This window comes from Ailuropoda melanoleuca, chromosome 5 (assembly GCF_002007445.2).
Source record: "Ailuropoda melanoleuca isolate Jingjing chromosome 5, ASM200744v2, whole genome shotgun sequence".
In the NCBI taxonomy this organism is placed as follows: Eukaryota; Metazoa; Chordata; class Mammalia; order Carnivora; family Ursidae; genus Ailuropoda; species Ailuropoda melanoleuca.
Genome location: NC_048222.1, coordinates 22,562,458 through 22,573,195, shown reverse-complemented (window position 1 = coordinate 22,573,195; position 10,738 = coordinate 22,562,458).

Sequence of the window (10,738 nt, the reverse complement as noted above, 5' to 3'; positions counted from 1 at the left end):
CCTCCTCCTCCTCCCCTGCCCCCCGGCCCGCCCCCTCTCCCCCCGCCGAGGTGGAGGTAACCGCGGCACCTGCTGCGCTCGGCTCCTGCGCACGAGCGCCCCCTCCAGCCGGGACGCGCCGCCGCCGCAGCGGGATCCACGGGAGGGGGCGGGGAAACGGGACACCCCGCGCCTGCCTGGCTGGAGGATCCCCTGCTTGTTCCCCCTCCGCGCCGGGCGAGGTGGAGGAGGAGCAGGCGCGCGGCGCAGCAGGCGCGGGTGGGCTGGGGGTCCCGGAGGAGTCGGCTTGCGCGCCGAGCATGTGAATTGGGTTGTCTTCGAGGCTCGGCTCCCGAAGCCGCGAGGGGTTTCCACCCACCCCAGTGCGCCGGGTCTCGGTGACCTCTGCTCGCTTCAGAGGTGCCCACTACCCGCTGTCCACACCCCACTCCCGGTCCTGAGACCAAAGTCGCCAGCATTCGGGAGCAACCCCCTAGCACTTCTTTCGGGGTTCAGATAATGGTTGATTTTTGTGTCCACGGAGCAGTGTCAAGAATGAGCATTTGCCAATTTCAGGTCGCTGCTCACCCGCAGCGTCGGGTCACCGGGGACGATGCGCGGCACCTACTCCCAAATCGCCATGTCTTCCCCGCTCCAAAATTCATGCTGTGTAAGTACAATGCTAAAAGGATACATCGCCAGCACGAGTTATACTGTATACACATAAACGTGAACAGTGATGGTATTCCCTCCCCCCTCCCCAAGATCTTGAATTCACGTTTCGAACGCCAAGGGCACAGGCGCCCACATCTGTATCCACACGAGAAGACAAACCTCTCCCACCTCTCCTTTGCTCCAGCTCGAACCTTGCCCAGCCAGCGCTATATAAATAACACCAGCCCTGCGGCAAACGGCTTCATTAACATATTTCCTCCTGCACCCGGGGCCTGGCAGAAATGAGAATAGCGTGGCACCTTTCACCCCGGCGTCCCCACATGCTGAAGACATTTCACATTCTGAGAAGTTTATAATGGAAGTCTTAGAGTAATCCATATCCAGTATGATTTGGGGGAAAATGTGAAAGAAATGCTTTTGCTTTACAAAGGAATACACTCTAAGCTACGCATACTGAATGTATTCGTTTGCGTTTCAATTATTTGCTTACATTTTGAACCTGCAGTTCTTTTGTGGGCATCATGTGCTTACTACTAAAATACTGGCACATCCGCGGAGAAAATTATTTCTGAAGTCTGTTAGTGAGCTGGGCCTTGGGGATCAGAGGTCATGGACTTTTCTGAGTAGCTGAGAAGGGGAGATTAGATAACTGTGGGCCAAAGGGACCCATGGGGCTGCAGAAGATACCAGTCCTCTGAGAAATGGGTCTCAAAACCTGCACGTATTTAAAGAGCTTTAGGGGGGGGGTAATAGGGCACATTGTATAGTAATGATTTCTTTTCCAAGTTTATATTATTTATTACCTTGATTTTTTTTTTCTTTTCTCCTCTCTCTCCCTTAGAAGAGATAATAAATACAAAGTGTTTACCATGCCTGGAGCAGAGAAAGTACTTAATAAATGTTAGCTGTGTCTTATTACCACCACAATTACTATTATATAAAGTCAACATTTTATTTCTGACTTTAAATATAACTTTACAGATATTTATTTCCTCTTCAGAGACTGATTTTTCCAGGAGAGCTCTGTTTTGTGTTGAGTTCTACCCCTATACCCCAAAGTCACAAGGACCCATTTGTTTTCTTAGCACTCATCACAAAATAAGCATTGCCAGGGACCTTGAAGGCCATTCCAATCGTAATAATAAATCATATTGAATTCTGCAGGGTTGGCTTTCAAATACACACTCTCATTCAGTCCTCATGGAACCCCCAAGAGGTGGGTCTCCCAGATGAGGCTCTAAAGGTTGACTGTGCACCAGATCAAAGAGTTGGCCCACAGCAGAGCCAAAGAAATGGGCTTTGAACCCATACCTTCTGACTGGACATCCCAGGGTGTCTCTATTTTAACATGCAGGGGCAGATTGCAATACCATAGGAACAGTTTGGGGGGTTTTTTTTGTTTGTTTGTTTAAATTTTTAAAAAATATTTTATTTTTAAGTGAGCTGTACACCCAATGTGGGGCTCAGACTGACAACCCCGAGATCAATAGTCGCACACTCCACCAATTGAGCCATCCTGGCACCCCAGGAAGAGTTTTTAAGAGCTATTTGTTAATATGCATTTTTAGGTGGGAGAAACCCTAACTCTGGGGTGAAGTTTCATTGCCAAGCTGCTATTAGTCCTTGTCCCCAAAAGGTGATAAAAATCCTTAGATGGGGGGCGGTTAAGCTTAGTCAGTTAAGCATCTGCCTTCTGCTCCTTTAAGGTCTTGTTCTCAGGGTCTTTCCTGTCTTTCCTACATCAGCTCCCCGCTCAGTGGGGAATCTGCTTCTCCCTCTCCCTCTGCTCCTCCCCCAGGCTTGTGCGTGCCCGCTCTCTCTCAAACACGTAAATCAGTAAAACGTTTTTAAAAAAAAAAAAAACCTCAAATGGTACAGTCCCAGAATGAGGAGGCACACTAGAAAATGGTACCCTCCAAGATCCAAGCTGAAAGGAACCAACATAAAATGTTCGCAATTAGCCATCTGCAGGCCTGACCCCGCCCTGACTTAACTTGTAATTAAGTTACTGATTAGATTAGAGGTTTGACAAACTCCCTCTAAGATCAACATGCTCCCTCCCCCAAACGCAGTCAAGATCAAAAAGTAACTAACTTAAACTGGCCTTCAATTCATTAAGATAGATCACAAACGACTTCACAGAGGAACCTAGAATTCGAGGAGTGGAGAAGAGGAATTTGACACTCTGATAACCTCCAGCGTGAGTATTTAGGCTCACCAGCTTGTGTGGGACAGCCAATCAGGAACCCGCTATCTCATTACACTCTTTTACTTTTCTGGGTGACCGCTATCAAGTGCTAGTTTTCTCATTTACTTCTTTATTTATTATCTCCTGCACCTAGACAGGTCCTTCCTATTTGTACTCAGCTGTATTTCTGGTGCCTAAAACAGTGCTTGGCACACGCAAGGCACTCAATGCACTCGAGCCGTTCAATTTGCTGAATAAATGAGTGTATCAAGTTATTATCACTTGGGGGCACCTGGGTGGCTCAGTCGTTAAGCGTCTGCCTTCTGCTCAGGGCGTGATCCCAGGGTCCTGGAATCGAGCCCCACATCAGGCTCCTCCGCTGGGAGCCTGCTTCTTCCTCTCCCACTCCCCCTGCTTGTGTTCCCTCTCTTGCTGGCTGTCTCTCTCTCTGTCAAATAATAAATAAATAAAAATCTTTAAAAAAAAGTTATTATCACTTGATATTATCATCAAGGATCCTACAACTCTGTTTACTTGGATTCTTAAGTCACCAAGCAACCTTTTCCTATTTGCTCAATCTCTCATATACAGTGCTCAGATTGGCCAGCAGGAGAATCCATTTGAACAATTTTATTTCTTATTATAAGTTATTGTGGTTAATGGGTTAGCTCCTTGTATGAAGTTCTTGTGTGCAGTTATCAGCTTGCAGACGATTGGCCTGGAAGCCAAATGCAGCTCACAGACCACACACAATGTTCTCAGAAAAATAATGGTCAATGTTTGAAAATCTGGAGACTGAATATTTTTTTTAAAAAAACCATAAAAACAACAAGGAAGGAGCCGCGGCCCTTTTGATGCCTGTTTTTGCAGGGCTGTGCTTCCTTCGAATATAGAAGATGGGCAGGTATTTCCCAGCTCCCCCTCATCCCTGCCTGGCACGCACCCCTCATGCTTGTCATTTGTCTGGCCCCCCCAAAGCATCTGAGTTTGTGACCCTAATTTATATTACTATCCTGAACTCAGTCATCTCTGTTATCAAAAAGAAAACCAAAGGCCCCAAACGGAGTCACTTATGCTAGGGCATGTTGTCAAACTGGGGCTTAACACCTAACCTAATTGTCATATAACCTACGTCCAGAAATGTAGCCTTAACTGGTCAGTCAAGAACTTTCTGGTCAGTACCAAGAAGGTCATCTGTCACATGGACCCTCTCCATCCCCCAAAGGAAGATGAGGTAATCCACACACTGAGACCTTTTTGTCCCCAAAAGAACGTAATCTCACCCAAAAGAAACTTTTTGTTTATGACTTCATTGTCCTGTCTTTAAAAACCTTTCCCTTTCTGTAGTCCTTTGGAGCTCGCATCTGTGAGCCTAAATCTGTACGTTCATGTTTTTTATTTATACTTGAAATGAATTAATAAAGCCTATTTGATCTTTAAAATTTACTCTGTTGAACTTTTGTCACTTAACACTGTAAAGAAGCTGAGCCATTTTCTCTTTGCTGTGAAAGCATGTTAAATAATCTGTCAGTTTGCAATTTCCTAAAAATTGAGAAAATAAAGAAAAGAAAGATACCACCTAATCATGAATACACTTGAACAATTTTATTTCCTTGGAGATAACAGGAGGAAAAAAAAAATTTAGCTTACTTCTAAAGTTGATAGAAATCTAATTTTAAGTCCTCCATAATTCTGTAAAGTGAGTTCCAAGGAATTGGTGTCAGGGTTAATTAACTTAGAATGTATAATACTAGTCATAGCAAATGGATTTCACATTAGTTTTACTTGTATGTTCACTTTTTAAAAAATTATTTATATAATCTCTACACCCAACATAGGGCTTGAACTCACGACCCCAAGATCAAGAGTCACATGCTCTTCTGACTGAGCCAGCCAGACCCCTCTGTATGTTCATGTTTTTTATTTATACTTGAAATAATAGATAGATACCACAGTTTGGAATATTATGTGTCTTTCTTTTTTCTTACTACAGTTTGATTTCTCTCTTTCAAATAATTGTTTGAAAGTAGGTTATCTTGATTTGGGTGGGGGGGTAGAAAAAGTGATATGAAATTACTTTGAACTCTAAATGTATATACTTGAACATTACTTATATCCTCCTTTGACTTTTGGAACATTAACTCTGACTTTCTAACAAGGAATTTGACATTTACAAGGCCTATCATAAACGAAAATGAAAAAGCTACTTTTGTTCACTGGCAGAAGTAATAAAAATGTCACGTAATCTATCCAAAGGAAAACTACAGGTAATATCTTAAGAAAATCTTACACAGTGAGTATAGCCAAATTCATCCTTCCTGATCAAAAGGCCAAGTAAAAGAAATAACAAAATGACGATAAGACTTCCATGCAAAAAGCTATTCAATTGTAAATGTGATTGATAAGGCTGAATTACTTTTAAAAGCTTGCTCAAAATTTAATTGTGAACTCCTTTAATTGAGTTAAAAAAAACAATTAGTATAACAAATTGGTCTAGAATTTGATGTTGGCTTCTGTTTGCTAAAAATCACAGATGTCACATTTGCCTTATTGTGCTTAAGAATGTTCTCTGTCTCTCTCTGTGTCCTCACACACACACACACAGAAAAAGGATAGAACTCCAGGACTGACCCGTGAACATTCTGTGTTTCCTTCCAGCATGGAAACAGCCTCTGATGGGTGGGTGAATCATCCCCAGATTTGCAAATGAACCTCAGGTTTCAAGTATGGATGTTGGGGCTTTCAGCAATGAACGGGTAATCTGAAGATAACCGTTGTCAGGAGGGTTTGTGGGAACAACAATCAAGTAACAAAGGTTGAGAGAAAGAGACCTTTCACTTCCTAAGATAGATAAAATAATCCTCTTTAAACAATTCTTTCCCCTCTTTCCCTACTAAACTAAATGGAGATGAAGAAAAACTCACTACTGTTTGGTCTAGGTGTTCTAGCCAAATCTAAATCTATTGAGCTGATTTCTTTCAATGACTAGAAGAAGCTAGAAGAGTATGAGAGTAAGGAATAATCCTAAATGAGGTAAATCATAGACCCAGAATATACTTTCTGAGGCAAGACGTTTTGACTAAAAAAATTTTTTAGATAATTTTTTTTGTCTCTAATAAGGTTGGTTTGAATTTATGGCTCTTAGATAGTCCTGAAGGATCTTCTGTATTTAAAAAATTAACCACATATGCATATTATTGTCATTCTAAATTGTGGGCCACCGAATAGTGCTTTGAATAAAAATTAAGTATTTCTATAGCAAAATAATATACAAGCATATAAAGTCACTGAAGCATTTTTTGTTAACACTGTTTTTAAAAATGAATCTAAGTTTTTAAACTCGAGTAAAATACCTTTGCTATTTCAAAAGGTTATTTAACACCCCCGTAGCAATGAGCACACCTAGAACCAGTTCTTGGTTTCTAATACCATTCTCCAACAAAAGGAACCAAGGCTCCTTGGAGAAATGGTTGATTCTAGGACTGGGGCAGGAACCATACAAGATGAGCCCAGGGCACCTTGTGGTGTGCCTCAAAAAGAAAAACGGATGACCGCCCCACTTCCAGCCCCCCACCCCCACCGTGACAGGGTTGTGTCATAGGAGTCAACTGAAAAGAGCTCCTAATTCGAACAACAGAATCAAGTAGTGTTGTATAATGACCCGAAGTCTAAAATAGCTACTCATGAATCCATTCGGATAGAAATAAATGGTAGAATAAAGAAAGAAATGGGAAGATGAGACAAATCTCCCATGTAGAAGAATCCCAAGGAGTGTATAGAGATACACAACCCTCAAGGAGGTCGAGCGTGACTCTCAAGTGCGGGCTGTACAGAGTATTTCTTTCCAAAATGGAGAGTATGGAAAGGGAGGGGGGAAAGATGGAGAAAAGCTACAGTGGGGAAGCCTGATAATCACTACCTCAGCTAGGTGACCAAGATCAACAACAGTGATAAGACACGTAGATAGCATGTAGCTTCCACAGGATGTGATGAGAACGGCTCTTTATCTCCGTGATCTTCCTCCCCAAAACTCATAACCCCAGTTTAACCATGAGGAGAACATCAGACAAACCCTAATTGCAGAACATTCTAGAAAATACCTGACCAGTACTAAAAACTGTCCAGGTGATCAAAAGTTTGAAAACCTATCACAGCCAAGAGGAGGCCAAGGAGATATGATGATCAAAGTGTAATATGGCATTCTGGAAGCAATCCTGGAACAGAAAAAGGACATTAGGTAAACACTAAGAAAATCTGAGTGAACTATAAGCTTCCGTTAATAAAAATGTATCAATACTGGTTCATTAGTTGTGACAAACATAAGATGTCAATAATAGGGGAAATTAGATGTGTGGCATATGAGAACTGTCTGTCCTATCTTTGCAACTATTTCTAGAAGTCTAAAATTATTCTAGGGCGCCTGGGTGGCTCAGTCGGTTAAGGGTCTGCCTTTGGCTCAGGTCATGATCCCAGGGTCCTGGGATTGAGGCCTGTATCTGGCTCCTTGCTCGCGGGGAGCCTGCTTCTCCCTCTGCCCCTCCCCTGTGCCCCGCCACCCGTCCCCCCCATGCATACTCTCGCTCTCAAAAATAAGTAAATAAAATCTTTTTAAAAAGTCTAAAACTATTCTAAAGTAAAAACTTTCTGTTGAAAAGGTGATTTAACAGTCTTTTCAAACATTAATATTTAAGTGTAAGTAAGTAATTTTGCTCTGCACAGGTCCTGTCTCTGTGATGATATTTTGAATCAGGTGAAGATTTAGTGGTTTGTAACCCAAAGTTGATGGGGAAGCAGAAGAAAATATAAATAATTAAAAAATAAATATTAATAAAAGCTTGTTATAGTAACTGATTTTTAAAAATACTCTAAAATGTTAAACGATGCCACCAGCAAACTTGTTAGCTGGGGTCTGGGCTCTGGTCTGTCTAAAAGGCCACCAAGCCCAGGGGAGCTTCAAGCCCCATCTGAGAAAGCTGGCAGCTATCACTTTGTTTCGATCTCCTTTTCACTTGAGTTACTTTCCCATACTTTGTCTTGTTTTCATCATAGAGGTAGAAACACGCTGAAACCAAGTTTCCCTTTAACTTCTCAGAGGTATTTTCCTCCTGTCTTGTTAACCTCCTCAAAGATTTCATTTCTTTAAAGTTAACATAGAACCTTTAGGGAGGCTGCAAAATACATGGGTATGGAAAAACCAGCACACTTTTAGGTAATGTAATAGAGCGTCCCATAGCCTCCAGGTTAACGGTCTTTGATGGTCTTTTTATCAGCCAGAAAATGCTAGGCATATAAATCTAAGGACATTCAAGTAAAACTCTATTTTCTAGGATACGTCCCTAAAGGGCAGGGCCCCTGATTTATATGTCTCAACTGCCTGTCACAAGGTCTGGGACTCAATAAATATTTGGGGAATGAATGAATGAATGGGTGAAGAATGGGACGATATATAAGGTTTTGTCAGGGAGAGAAGAGGAAAGAGTGTAATCCAAGATGAAGGGACAGCAGGAATAAAAACACAAAGGTAGTAGTGAGAATTGCATATTTGGACAATTTTATGGACCTTATGGCATCTCTGTGATAATATTATATACTAATATAATTATAATAATATAGTATTTATAGCTAAAATTTGATGATACTACTTAAATATAAACATTGAGTCTTGAAGTTAAGAAAAATCCTAGGGAAATACCTCACTTCAAAAAAACTTTATGGAAGTATATTTTACAAAGACACATTTCAAATGTACAGTTTTGTGATGTATACACCTGTGAGACCATCACCCCAATCAAGATACAAGACATTTCACTCACCCAAAAAAGGTCTGTTGTGCCCCTTTTCAACCAAGCCCCCCATCCCCCACATGACCTTGGCAACTACTCGTCTGCTTTCTCTCACTATAGATAAGTTTTTCCAGTTCTAGAACTTAGACTAAATGGAACCGTACAGCACGTGTGCTCTTGTGTCTCGCTTCTTTTACTCAGCACGACACATAAGAGGTTCACCCACACCTTGTTGCATGTCTCAGTATTTCATTCCTCTTTATTCATTGCTGAGTATTGTTCCATTGAGTGACTATGCTAGAACTTGTTATCCATTCCGTTATCAGACGTTTGGGTTGTTTCCAGTTTGGGGCTACTTTGAATAAAGCTTCTATGAACCTTTGTATATGGTTCTTCGTGTAGACATATGTTTCCATTTCTCTTGGGTAAATATCTGGGAGTAGGACTGTACAGTACAGCGGGCTGTACAGTAAGTCATGTCTCACTTTTTGAAAATGATACCTTGGAGGTCACCAACCCACAGAAATTGTCCTTATGGCCACCATGAGACAAAGAACCAGGGCTGGCGAGGGCATCATCTGAGCCAGCATGGAACGGCTTACATGTTTATGAAATTAGAAAAATGCTTGTATTCTTTGAGGATACAAATAACAATGAAGAGACCCCATAGAATATGCTGGCTAGTGAGTCTAAAATTAAAGTGAATTCTTTCACGTCGGTATCTGAAAATTGACTTATTTTAGGCAGCATACTAGGGTCTCATCATACTTTCTTACAGAGCAAAAAATGTATAGGAAATTACCAATACTGTCAGGGCATTAGAATTTTTTTCATACCCCAACTATAGAAACCCCGAGGCAAACTGACTTATACAAAAAAGGGACTTTATTAGCTTATGTAACCAGAAAGACCAAGGCTTGCATGGCTTTAGGCATGGCTGAATCCTGATCTGTTTCCACCTCTTGGATTTGTTTTCTTCTCTGCGACCTTCATTCTTAGGCTCTGTGTGGTGTTTGCCTGCTCACCCTTGGCAGCTCCAACAGGAAGAGAATGCCTGTTTTCTAAAAGCTCCAACAATATCACAGCCAATCTCATTGACTCGGATTTATGGCTGGGTTGGGTCAGTACTGTTTTGACCCTATCACTGTGGTCTCCAGCCTGTGATGCTCTGAGTGGCAGGGGTTAGTCACATGTCATGGAGGTGGCCTTAGCCTCCTCTGAGCCATGATGATTGAAAGTGGAATAGTAGAATTTCCCAGGCCCAGTTATGGGAAGGAGAAACAACAATGTCCATTTCCATTGTTCCTGTTAGAAATTATGTGCAAATTCTAGATTTTTGAATATATAGAAATCATTTTGGGTCCCCAAGCTAAAACAGAAAGTAGGTGAGTTGCTAGTTACAAACTGTGTCAGGAAAGCATCCTCCTTTTCAGGATAACTCAGCAAAAAAATTAGAGGGAACTGCTACCACAAAAACCCCAAGGACTCCAAATTAAACCCTATCTTTCATCTAAAGCAAGCCTGAGAGCTCTATTAACATGACCCATCATCAGGCAAAAGGGATGCAGGACCTTCCGAAGCCCTCCGGCTAAGGTGACCATGGGCAATGAGGTCAGGGCTTTGTTCAGATCGCTCGGAGCCCTTTTAACTATTTTTGGAGTTCTGGGGGTTGGAGAGAGGGAGGCCAGCTTTAAGGGTCTTTTCCTTCCACCATCCTGCAACTCAGGCTTTTCTCCAAAGTATTGCTCTTGAATTACTGAAGCAGATTTGCCAAAGGAATGGGAAGTCCCTAGGAGTTTAGCTCCGCCTTAATCTGTGACAGGTGAATGTGGGACAACAAAAGCCCCAATTCCCTTGCTGGCTTCCTTGCACCCGAAGCCCCATTTCACGGTCTGCCTCTAGGCATCAGAGCCTAAATACACAAGGATAAAAATCTCAAACCCGAGAAACACTTGGTAGGAAAACAGAGCATCTGAAGTGAGACTTCCCGACTATTTGTCCCAACCTTAAAACCTTCTGGTGCTGTGAGCCTGAAGAAGTCCTATCACTTCTGTGAGCCTTGCTTTCCTCAACTGTAAAATGGGAATAATCATAACATGTGGCTCACCCACCT